The sequence below is a fragment of the Peromyscus maniculatus genome, chromosome 12, assembly GCF_049852395.1.
Source record: "Peromyscus maniculatus bairdii isolate BWxNUB_F1_BW_parent chromosome 12, HU_Pman_BW_mat_3.1, whole genome shotgun sequence".
Taxonomy (NCBI): Eukaryota; Metazoa; Chordata; class Mammalia; order Rodentia; family Cricetidae; genus Peromyscus; species Peromyscus maniculatus.
In genome coordinates, this window is record NC_134863.1 from 27,546,246 (window position 1) to 27,558,653 (window position 12,408).

The following is a 12,408-nucleotide window of genomic DNA, read 5'->3' on the forward strand; positions in this document are numbered from 1 at the left end:
GGCCTGCTCTGCAGCCCCTGACCGTAAACCACTCATCTTTCTGCATGAAGGATGCATGGAAATGTCCCCAAAGTAGCAGCTCCTTCAGTTCAAAATACCAATGATACTTTATTCCCTGTATGTTCCTATAGAAAACACAGACCGAGTTACATTTCAGTTTAAATCTGACTTCAGATCAAGCAAAAATGTCAGAAAAGATCACTCATTCCTCATTTCTTTTGATAGCCTCACCCCTTTTAGTTAAGATCTCTGTTCCCAGTTTGTAAGGTAAGAGTTTGCAAGGTCTTTAAGAACAGTTCGTACCAAACACAGCCTCTTACGTGGTGGGTTGTAACATAGCAGGTCATGCGATTGAACGTGGGGGAGCCTGGAAAATTTGACAAGGGCCAGCAAGACGGCTCAGTGAGTAAAAGTGCTTGCTACACAAGCTGACGACCTGAGGATCTGAGTTCAGTTCCTGAAAGCGGAGAATAATGGACTCTGAAATGTTGTCCTTTGATCTTAACCTGCCCAGTGGCAAACATACTCTCCCCCAACTCCTCTCCCCTCCCCCTTCAATTTTAAAAGGAAAATAAAGATTTTATGAAGAAACATTGGCCAGAAATTAATTCCAAATCAAATGCATGATGGATCTGAGGTGCTTCTGGTCGCACCTGCCCAGCCAGGCTGTGTCATGTGACTTCACCTCAGCCTTGGTTCTGAACACACAAGTACTTTGGTGCTAGCATGCCATCACCCTAGGTGACACTCTAATGCTCCCAGGAAGGCCTTCTTTTAAGGCGATTATGTGTATGAGCTGCAGTGTTTTATTAAACAACCGAAGTTTTCTGTTCTTAAACATAAGGGTTTAGTAGAGGAAAACAGATGTATTTAATATGTCCCTATTGCTGTTCCTCGGCATGTATCCAATCATTGTATCTTCAGATTGTATTGTGTCAGAAGGTTTGATCTTGAAACTTTGCCATTCGAGTTGCTGACTTGAATGTCTTAAAACAAACAAACAAACATACGACAGATTTTGGTGTGGGGTTGGGGAAAATTTTCAACAGTTTCTGAAACGGTCCTAAATAGACTTCTGTCATTTTGTAACACATATTTATAGAAAGTGGCATGCTCGACATTGATGATTATAAATCAAGTATCAATGAACTCTCAAGAACATTGAAGATGAGGCATCGTTGTTAGCTGAGATTTAATTTTTTATGTAAAAACAAACAAGCACACCCATCTTATTAATATGCAGATTCTGTTATCTTTAATACATGTTAAAATTATATGCATACTAAATGTCTTATAGTATTATTTTTTTAAATACAGGATCTCTCTATAGGCCTGGCTGGCCTGGAGCTCTCTATGTAGACCAGGCTGGCCTCAAACTCACAGAGACCCCCCTGCCTCTGCCTCATACTCAAAGGTATGCACTATCATGCCTGGCTCTCAGTTAGCCTTAATTACCAATTTGACATAGCCTAGAGTTATTTGAGAAGAGTCTTGATTTAGAAATTGCCCATATAAGATTCCCTGTGGGTATATCCACACAGGACCGTCTTGATTATTAATTAGTGCAGGAGGGCCCCAGCCACTGAGAATGGCACCCTTCATAGGTAGGTGGTCCTGGGCTGTAGAGGAAAGTTGGCTAATTATGACCCTGTCAGGGAGCCTGTAAGCAGCACTCCTTCATGGTTTCTGTCCACGTTCCTGGCTTGACCTCCCTCAGTGACAGACTTTGATCTTCAAGTGTAAGATGAAATAAACCCTTTCTTCCTCTAAGTGGCTTTTTGGGGGCGGGCAGGGTTTCTCTGTGTAGCCCTGACCATTCTGGAACTTGCTCTGTAGACCAGGCTGGCCTTGAACACAGAGATCCTCCTGCCTCTGCCTCAAGTGCTGGTATTAAAGGTGTGAGGTTTTTTGTTTTTGTTTTTTCATAGTAACAAGATGAAACTAGAACGTTAAGTAACTACTTTAGATACCTTTATTTCTGATTTATTATTGGTAAAGATTTTATTTGTGTGACTATTTTATATGTCTATATACCTAAAGCCATATCAATTTTTTTTTTTCAGGAAAAAGTGGTGAGAAGTGAAGAGGTATGAGAATCCCTGTGGTAAAGGATTCAGGTTCATCGTAGATCAGTCACAGATTCTGAGGAAGCTTTCTGCTGTAGCCTGATCAGCCTGCTGGGAATCCTGTGCTGTGCCCATCCCAGCAGATCCCTCCTGGGGGGGGGGTCAAATACCGGTTGCTTTTTGATGTTGGCTCAATATATCAATGTAGTCTTTTCTCAAGTTCAGGGCCAAGGACTGTACTGTCAAGTGGATATCTTCATCCAGATGTCCCTCCCAAGCTGCTTCATCCTAGCATGCCCTAAGCTCCCCCCCCCCCCAAATTGCTTGTTTTATATTACAGAAAATGATTTCCTACCCACCAAGAAACAAGCAGAGGACTCATCCTTGTTTCTCGGCCCTCCCATGATCACCCTTCACACAGGACCACCGTGGAACCTTCTTCCTAAATCCCCCCAGAATCCACCTAATTCTCCCATCTTCTCCCAAATTGGAAACTCACCAAATTTCCAAGGGCATCTAAAGTCAATTTTTTTTTCTTACCTGAATTTATACATTTTTCCCCCTAACTTGCCTTCCCAGTGTGAGGGAATTTTTATTGCTGCTTAGTTGTTGAAACAGGTCTTGTTAGAACTCCCTATGTAGCCCAGGCTGTCCTCAAACTCAAGAGTCTCCTGCCTCAGCCTCAAGGCTTAGGGGCCTGTCCCACCATCCTCGGGTTCCAGTCTCAGCTTTGGCCCTTTGCAGTGCATCTTTGCAAGCCTGGCTGGGCTGTGTGGAGCGGGTTCCTCACCCCCCGATTCTGCTTCCCTTGCTCTGCTGCGTGGAGGTGGATGTGACAGCTGAGGTCCCCCTGGGACCTGGAGCCACGCTCTAGGGAATGCTGGCCCTGCAGGTGAAGACTCTCATGGAGCAGAATGTCACCACTGGACTGATCCTGCCCCTCCTGTGGCAGAGAAACACGTTTCTGACTTGCTGAAGGCTCCGTTTTTTCTGCATTTTTTCCTAACTAATTATTCCTAACAGTACCCATCCTGGACTCATTTGTTCTCTTTACACTAAGTGTATTCCATTTAAATCACATCAGTTCTGTTTGCCTTCCTCCAAAGCAGCATCACACACAAAGCCAATGCTAATATTTGTTTTTGTTTTTTTTCTGACTGGCAGACACAGAGCGGAAGCAGTTGCTTCCATGGTTTAGCAGATCCTCGCCATGAGGAGGATGTCAGGAAGGGTGTTTCAGGACAGACAGGTGAGTTCTCCTTGAGTTCCTTACCCAAGAGATGTGGGAGGGAGCTGTGAGCAGACTGGGCTATGGGGTTTCTAGGTGGGTGATTATTCACTCCAGGAATTTTTTTTTTGGCTTCCTTTCTGTTAGTGTAAGACACTAGAGAAAGAAATGTGAAATTCTTGCCTTCAAGCTACTCATGGTTTAAAAGGAGACAGGAGACAGAAACTGCATTATAATCACAACAGTGCAATTATTATAATGAATTAAGAACGAAGGCCAGAGCCAGCACAGACCGAGTGATGGGTTCTGGTGATGGCTTTGGGAATGAATTGAGTCACAGTTTTGAGTGATGCCCAGCACATTGGGGACAGGGCCTGTCTCTTTCTCATTGTTGTAGTCTACCACCAAGTACCACCAAGTACCACCAAGTACCACCAAGTACCACCAAGTACCACATCTGAGACTTAGTGGATGATACACACATATTTGCTAAGTGAGTGGCTAAAATGTGGCTGGTACAGACCAGGTCTGGCTGGGCAGCTTGCAGACAGAACAGGGATAGCAGCCACCCCACATGACTTAAGGACTCTGTGGGCAGGACTTCTTCGTGATCTCAGTTGCATCTACAGCATTGAACAGGGAACCTGAATCTGAATGGATACTTAAAAAAAAAAATCTATTGAACTTGCCTTTGTGTGAAAAAAATAATAGGAAGTCCTTGGCTCATCTAAGGTCCACAGTCCAGATCAAGTGGCTGAGGATAAAGACAGGCTGGTCACCAACATTTCGACTTTCAGTTTTCACCAAAGTAAAGCAAGCCCTCTCTTACCTCCCTTTGGTTTCAACATTTCTGGAAGCTGGGTAATTAATTCTCCAGCCAAATGATTCTGTCCACCAGAGAAAACTGAGGCACAGATCTTCTGAATGTAAAACATCTACATAGAGTTAAGGCACGGCACACTCAAAAACTAGAATTTCTCAATTTCGGAGTTTTAGAAATAGAATTTCTAGATCGTCTATGAAAGAATATGGAGGAAAAAAATGTTTACAAAGCCGAACTGATTTGCAATGGATGTCACCTATCTTTCGAGGCTGAGCACCTGGATTTCTCCCTGGTTATTGTAATCTTTGTTCTCTGTCCCACGGACTGTGGAGCACAACCAGTTTGAACTACCATTGTGGGAAGGATAATGTGTCAGTGAGGATGAACAGGAAAAAATAACTCCGAGAGTTCAAATAACGATCAGCAAACTTGTGTACCTGGCTCTGGTTACAGCTTTCCTAACTCTTGCCGAGGACCGTTCACGGTAAAGGCTTCTATACACACTTGTTGCCTAAGAATTGGGGAGGGTCATCCTATCTGCCATCATCAATGTGACCATCCCCCATCAGCCATGACTGTCCCCAGTCCTAGGTCCTGTCTGCATTTCTTCTGTCCCAAGGCCGGACATCTCTTGGTTTACAATGGAGTCTCTTTCAGCGCTGTAGGGAGGGAGCACAAACCGCCGGGTCACACTCGGCCGCCTCCAGCTGGCCAGCTGCACACCTTTTGCAGTCCTCTACCCGCCCCCCTCCCCGCCTCTGCACCCAATCTCCCTGACAACAGGTGTGACTTTTGGAGAGGCCATGCCTCATTTAGCCCTGGTAATGGCTTAATTGAGTTGGAAAAATGCAAGGACAGGAGCGTGATTAAAAACCAGCTGAGCTGGGTTCCTGTTAGTCACGGGAAAACACTACAGGAAGGGAGGGAGACAATGAACAGTTGGGAGGAGAGCCTAGGACATGGAGCACCGTAGAGAGAAACCAGAGGAAGCAGATGAAGGAGAGGAGCGGGGTGAGGGTGCTGATGTTCATCCACTCTGCCTTCGGAGAGTCCTGACAGGCAGTCCTGGCTCTGCCTGCAAGGTGGAGGCTGCATGTATGACTGTTGGGTGCACATCCGCATGCCGCATGCCCAAAACACAAGTGCGTAGGAAAAGCTCATGATGCTCTCAAGAAAACAGAGGGGAAAAAAAAAAAAAAGGAAAAATTTCAATGGAAGTTGAGAGGTGTCTAAGTTCAAGGCTAAAACATGATCAGGACTCTCTGCTTCTGAATTTTAAGAGTAGAAAATATTATGGGGTTTCTGGCATGGACTCTGCAGGTGGCCCAGTCCCTAGATAGAACTGGGTGAGTTACTGTAACATTTCTTAAAACTGCCAGTGTGAGTCTTAGAAGATTAAGCTTCTCTCAGTTACAGCGTCAAATCTACTCCCTATGGGATTGTCTTTCATTTTAATGGACTGCAGGTACACCACTAAATTAAGCACAATCCTCGGTTGGTAATTCCTGCCTCCCATTTGTATTTCTTTGTTATTTTTATGACGAATCTACTGCCCTGGACAAAGAGTTCTCCTGTTTCTTCCCTACTAGGAGGCCACGAATCATGAACCATAGAGTCACCGCATCGTGTTTCCCTTCCAGCCTATGCCATAGAAACATATTTTAAAAAACCCTTTAAAAATTCTAAGAAGAGTTTATTACACCCAGGGTGATTAGACCGTGCTGATGGAATTCTGAACTTCGATTGTTTCTTGTGAAATTAAGAGAAATAAACATGTGTGACTTTCTGTGGGCTGCCGGGGCGTGGTTTTCTTTGCTGACCCCATTGTGTTTGTTAGGGTTTCTATGGCGGTGAAGAGACACCATGACCACGGCAAGTCTTACAATGGAAAACATTCACCTGGGGTGGCTGGCTGACCGCGTCAGAGATTGAGTCCATTATCATCATGGCGGGGAGCATGCCGATGTACTGACAGACATGGTGCTGGAGAAGGAGATGAGAGTCCCACATCTCCATCTTCAGGCAGCAGAAAGAGACTGTGTACCACATTGGGCTTAGCTTGAGCACAGGAGACCTTAAAACCTGACACTTCCTCCAACAAGGCCACGCCTACTCCAACAAGGCCACACCTCCTAATAGTGCCACTCCCTAGGGGCCAAGCTCAAACACCTGAGTTCATGGGAACATACCTATTCAAGCCATTACATCCCACTCATTTGCCCCCACAGGCTTGTAGCCATAACATAAAGCAAAATGCATTTAGTCCAACTTCAAAAGTCCCCATAGTCTCTCATGGTCTTAACACTGTTTTAAAGCCCAAAGTTCAAAGTCTCTGCTGAGAGTCATGCAATCTCTTAACTGTAATCCCCTATAAAATCAAAATAAAAAACCAGATCACATACTTCCATATAATGGCACAGGATATACATTACCATTCCAAAATGCAGGAAAGGGAATATAGGGAAGAAATACTGGACCAAAGCAAGACTGAAAACCAGCGGGGCAAACTCCAAACTCTGCATCTTTAACTCCTTTTTAGAAATTAGAAGCTCAGCTGGGTGGGGTCTTGCCCCAAGGTCACCAGTCCCTCCATGCCATTTCTTAATTCGTTTATCTCCTTGAATTTAGGATTTAGTTCTATTCCATTTCCTGGTGCCCAGTTTTCTTAGTCTGTAGTCCTGTATTTTTCCTTGCTCAGCTTGCTCCTTTTCATTATAAATCTTCATAGGAGTGACTACTAGTAACCACACAACAGAGTCAATACTGGGCTGTTTTGAGATTTCCTCTGCCAGGGGAGCTAATCCCAAACTCTTCACTTTAGCCCCAGGCAGACTCTTTGGACAAGGGCAAAAAGCAGCCACATTCTTCACCAAAGTATCACAAGAACGATCTCTAGGCTACACACTAAAAGTCTTCTCTGAAACCTCTTGAGTCAGGCCCCACAGTTCAAATCACCCTTAGCACCACTGTCTTCCATGTTCCTACTGGGATATCTCATTAAGCCCGGCTTAAGGCATTCAATTGCTTTCCTAATCCAAACTCCTGAAGTCCACATTCCTCCAAACAAAAAACATGGTCAGGCCTATCATAGCAATATCCTACTCCTGGTACTAATTTCTGTCTTAGGGTTTCTAGTGCTGTGAAGAGACACCATGACCATGGCAGCTCTTATGAAGGAAAACATTTAATTGGGGGCTGGCTCACAGTTCAGAGGTTTAGTCCATTATCATCATGGCAGGAAGCATGGCAATGTGTGGACAGACATGGTGCTGGAGAAGGAGCTGAGCGTTCTGTATCTTGATCGGCAGGCAGCAGAAAGAGACTGTGTACCACACTGGGTAGAGCTTGCATATTTGAGACCTCAAAGCCTGCCCCCCAGTGACACAGTTCCTCCAACAAGGTTCCATCTTCTCCAACAAGGCCACACCTCCTAATAGTGCCACTCCCTATGGGCCAAGCCTTCAAACACAAGAGGGGGCCATACTTATTCAAACCACCACATCCATGCTCCACCAGCCTATATGACTTTTAAAAACAGAAATGATGTACTGTAAAATGTTCCTAAGAGAATGTTTATGGGGCTAGAGAGATGGCTCAGCAATTAAGAGCGCTCGTCCAGAGGACCTGAGTTTGGTTCCCAGCACCCATGGTAAGTGACTCATGACTACCTGTAACTCTAGCTCCAATGGATCCAGCACCTTCTCTGGCCTCTGCAGGTACCCGCATGCACATTCTTGCCCATGCACATACATTCACACACATCAAAAATGGCTGAACAAAATTATTAAATAATTTTTAATTTAATTTAAAAATATTGAACACAAATATTAAACATGAAAGCCAAAGAGTTTTTTTTTTTTTTTTTTTTTTTTTTTTTTTTTTTTTTTGCCTAGCTATATGGCACGGCCTTCAGATGTAGTTTTGGTAATCTATGCTTGTGGATATCGCCTCACATCTCCATTTCATTTTTGCCTATATTTCTCCTTTTATCTTTCACTGTCCCTTGAAGTAAACTTTTATTTGAAATAGGGCAGACATCAGACCTGGGCACAACCATGAGTGGATTTGAAAACATCTGTGGAGCTGGCTTCAGGCTAAGAGCTAGAATCAGAATCTCAGAGTCTGGCCCAGGTCTCCCCAGTCACGATGCTCCCCCGGTGGGACTAGGGCTGACCTCCACCACCAGGTTGGCTTCTCCAGCTTTGACCTTCATGTGGATGGAACTGTGATTTCCACCCTCTCGGCTGCGCACACACGCTCAGCAAGCTCTCCAACAGGAAGCTTTTCCCTCAGTTTTAGATTACCGTCTTCTGTGTCTGGCTTCTTTGGCTTACTATGTTAGTGAGACGCAACCATGTGGGAATGTGGAACCTGTTTGCTTTTCTTCTCCATTGTGTAACACAGCCCCAGCAGTGAGGGATGGTCTCAGGCTAAGAGGTTCTGAAAGTCACAGTGCGCTTACCCAGACAGACACAGATGGTTTAGGTTTGTTACTCAATGTGTCTTCTCCTTTTAAAACAGGTTTCCTCCTATTTTATTTTATGTGTATGGGCGTTTTGCCTGCATGTATGTCTGCAACGCATGTGTGTCTGCTGCTCTCAGAGGCCAGATGAGGATGTCAGGTCTCCTGGAGCAGGCGTTACAGAAAGCTGTGAGCTTTCATGTGGGTGTTGGGAATCAAACCCAGGCCTCCTGGAAATGCAGCTGCTGTTCTTAGCAGCTGAGCCTTCTCTCCAGCCCTCCCCACTTTCCCAACCATTATTTTAAAAGATAGTTTTAGGATTTCACTACATAAATTCTCTCTGTAGCCTAGGCTGCCCTCGAATTCAGAAATCTGCCTGCCTCTGCCTCCTGAGTGCGGGATTGAGGCACCACCTGGCTCTACACTTTATTTTTTAAAAGTTAGCTTACAAAACAACAGGTTTGCATATGGATTTCCAGACATGTTTCCTGGTGGTTGGTTCTCACCTCCCTGACCCCTTTTCCTGCCACACTTTTGGCTCCTTCTTCTTGTTCTATGTCTCCTTCCTTCCCCTTCGTGAGAGCCTCTCTGATCCCCAGTGTTGTGGGCCCCTTTACCTCCTCCCGTTAGAGGTTTAGAGGTTTGAGGTTCAGTTCTGCAGATGCTGTTTGTCTTTCTGAACCTGGGTTACCTCACTTCCTGAATAACTTCTAACTCCACCCACTTTCCTCCAGATTGCATTTTTAATTATCTGCCTTCTTTTATATTGTTATATTGTTTATATATTTCTTTTTTTTTTTTTTTTGGTTTTTTGAGACAGGGTTTCTCTGTGTAGCTTTGCGCCTTTCCTGGAACTCACTTGGTAGCCCAGGCTGGCCTCGAACTCACAAAGATCCGCCTGGCTCTGCCTCCCGAGTGCTGGGATTAAAGGCGTGCGCCACCACCGCCCGGCTGTTTATATATTTCTACACTGTTTACCTGTATCCCCCAAAGTCCTGGAGCATTTTTATTATTTTGAACTTTGTAACAGGATACCATACTGTATATAATCCTCTGATACTTTGTTTCACTTTAGAAAATTCACTATATGTTTTCACTGCAAGCATGGTTTTGTCTGCGGTATATTTTACTATGTGACTAGAGCACAGGGTACTCATTCATGTCTTCTCTAAAGGGCATTTGAGATCTTTCAATTGTCACTTCCACCTAAGACCTCTAAGAAAATGTAAGGCATTTGACATATGGAAATGTCACTAACTTTGTGCAGAATTTTAAGGCCTTAAATCACATATTCCTATTTGGGGAAACAGGATCAAAGTCTATTTTATATGTGTATGAAATTATGAAAGAATATATAAACATTGCTTGAAAAGTTATATAAAAATCACATCTCTTTTAAAATTAAGGCTGTTTCTTTGGCTTGGTTATCACTGCAGTGAAAAAACAAAAACAAACAAACAAACAAACAAAAACCCCAGAGACAAAATGCTCATTTTTGTAGAGGTAGAATCAAATCAGTTTCCTTGTTCCAGGCCCAGCAACTCAAGGGCCTTTATTTTCAGAAACTTCAAGTTATTTCATATTTTTTTCTAGAGATTTCTATTACTATCCTGTAGACCCTCTCTACCTTCTTCCTGCCATCTTTTAGGGCATGCTAACAATCATGAGTGGCAGATCTCAGGGCATGCATGTGCCTGTTCTCTATGTCACAATGTGACAGATTGCGGCCCACATCCCGATGCCTACCTGTGAGTTTGTATGCTTTCTTGGGAAATCCTTTTGGAATCTATGTTGGTGTTTTAATCTCCAAATATCCCACACTGAAACTGGTAAAACTGAGTGTGATTTTATTTTTGAGGAACCATATTTCTTGGTTAAATTCGTTTTGAATATTGTTCCCAGTTTTAAAGGAACCTATCTCCCTGTCAGAAAAGAATCATAGACTTATTAGCTGGCCTCTCCAGATTTTCTCAGGAGTACCTAGAACCACCCAAAAACAAACAAACAAACAAACAAACAAACAAACCAAATGGAGAAACCAAATCCTGGAGTACCTCAGAGGTCTCCATGACCAGTCTCCATTAGTGACAACACTGAGGTAGTCCTGAGGGAGGGAAGTTCCAACTGCGCCTTCCTTAGATAAAGCTGACATAAAAGCAAATGGAAAATGGAAAAGCATTTTCCTCCCAGCACTAGGAATTTACCCAGGGCGTTAGCCACGCTGGGAAGCACTCTGCTGCTGAGGCACGGCCCCGGCAGCTTTAAGGACATCCACTTTCAGAAAGCTAATGTTATTAAGGAGCTGCAGTCACCAGGTTAGGTGCAGGACAGTGAATTTTAGCATGCTGTTCTTGGAGCTGCAGCAGCAAGCATGGAAACTCGTTAGAACTGTGGGTTCCCGGTCCCGAGCATCCACTGAACTGGGAGGCCCCGAGCTTTCAGAAGCCCTCTGCACCTAACTGATGCACGTTCATGTCTGAGAATCTCAGCTAAATTATCTCTTCTCCATCCGCCCGTGGTCGTAAAGAGCCGCCTGAATCCAAGAATCACTTCTTTGTTATTTTGTTTTAAATGAATCTTTTCCTGCCAGCACTGGAATCTCCCAGTGTACTCTGCAAAGCAAAAACTGCATCTTGGAGACGCTAGATTTTCCTGACGGTGTCAACCCGCTCTTCAATTTCCCCAAAATCTCTGTCGCGCGGCCAGCTGCTCAACCCTGTGAAACTGCCTTCTAGGAAGCCACTCAGAAAAGCATGGGCGCCTCAGCCTTCTGAATTTCTGTGAGCTAAGGAAACACAGCTATTGCCCGCAGGAGGCAACTTCCACTCCCCCGCCCCCCTCCCCATTGCAGCCGCAGCCAAGGGAAGCTGCCACCCAAGGGAAGGGACTTACCTGTGAGGCTGTCACCCTTCTCCACCCTTTCCCAGAAGTCTCATGAGGTCTGCTTGTAACTTGAATCTCATTATTAAATCCCTTTCTCAGTTATGGAAAATGACTACATTTTTTTTTTTTTTTTTCTTTCACAGTTTATCCATTGGTCCCAAATAGGACGGCCTGAGACTCTTAAGTGGGACTTTTAGCAGACCCTTTTGCAAAGCCCTGTCCATCGCTTCCTGCCCCACCAGGCCTCCCAGGAGTCCTTCTTAGGGCCCCATCAGGGTTGCCTTCTAGCATTCTGCATTCTGTGCTTACCCGTGTGCTCTCTCTGCCTTGCCTGCTCCTGGCCTCTGTGAGGCACAGAGGTCACCACTGGCCAGCATCAGTGCAGATGACCAGCCTCCCCAAGTCACAAGGGGCCCTGCTGCTCAGAGGCCTTGTTGGGAGCTGTTGCAATGGATTCCACTCCCCTTTGACATAAGATTTGATTTTCCCCTTCTCGATTCCTGTTTTTCTTTCATCTTCCAGAAGTTTCCAAACTGATTTTTAGATCTTCTCCTAAACTCTCTGTAACTTGTCTGAAAGTCAAACCCAAAGGTTGGCATGCCCTTTCCTAGTTTTGGGTTACTTTGTGTTGATTTCATCAGACCGGGACTCAATACAGCTCATGGGTGACTTGTTGGTGTAAAGAACATTGTCCGTTAAAATACAAGCATGCCACCGGCTTACTTTCATAACGTCTATGATTGTTTCTGTGTCGCAAGGTAGAGTGGAGGAGCAGTTTATGGCAAAGGCTGACTGGCCCCCCAAGTCTATGGAGCTGGACACAAAACCTACTTTTGTCACACACCAGACAACCCAGCTCTGACAATGAATGACCTGGAGACAGCGGCCCTTTTTGCAATGTAGGAGTCCATTTTACCAGGAGTCTCAATAGGAGGGATGAGTTTGA

At 44.7% G+C, this 12,408-nt stretch overlaps 1 protein-coding gene and 1 long non-coding RNA gene across 2 annotated transcripts in view; one reads left to right on the forward strand and one right to left on the reverse strand.

Annotated features, from left to right (window-relative positions):
- Window positions 1–12,408, reverse strand: part of Casr (calcium sensing receptor) — a 76,256-nt gene that overhangs the window by 30,348 nt on the left and 33,500 nt on the right. The window lies entirely within an intron of this gene.
- LOC143268114 (uncharacterized) lies at window positions 3,228–5,903 on the forward strand. The gene is made up of 2 exons (XR_013043726.1): window positions 3,228–3,315; window positions 5,707–5,903. It is a non-coding gene; the product is annotated as an uncharacterized LOC143268114 (long non-coding RNA).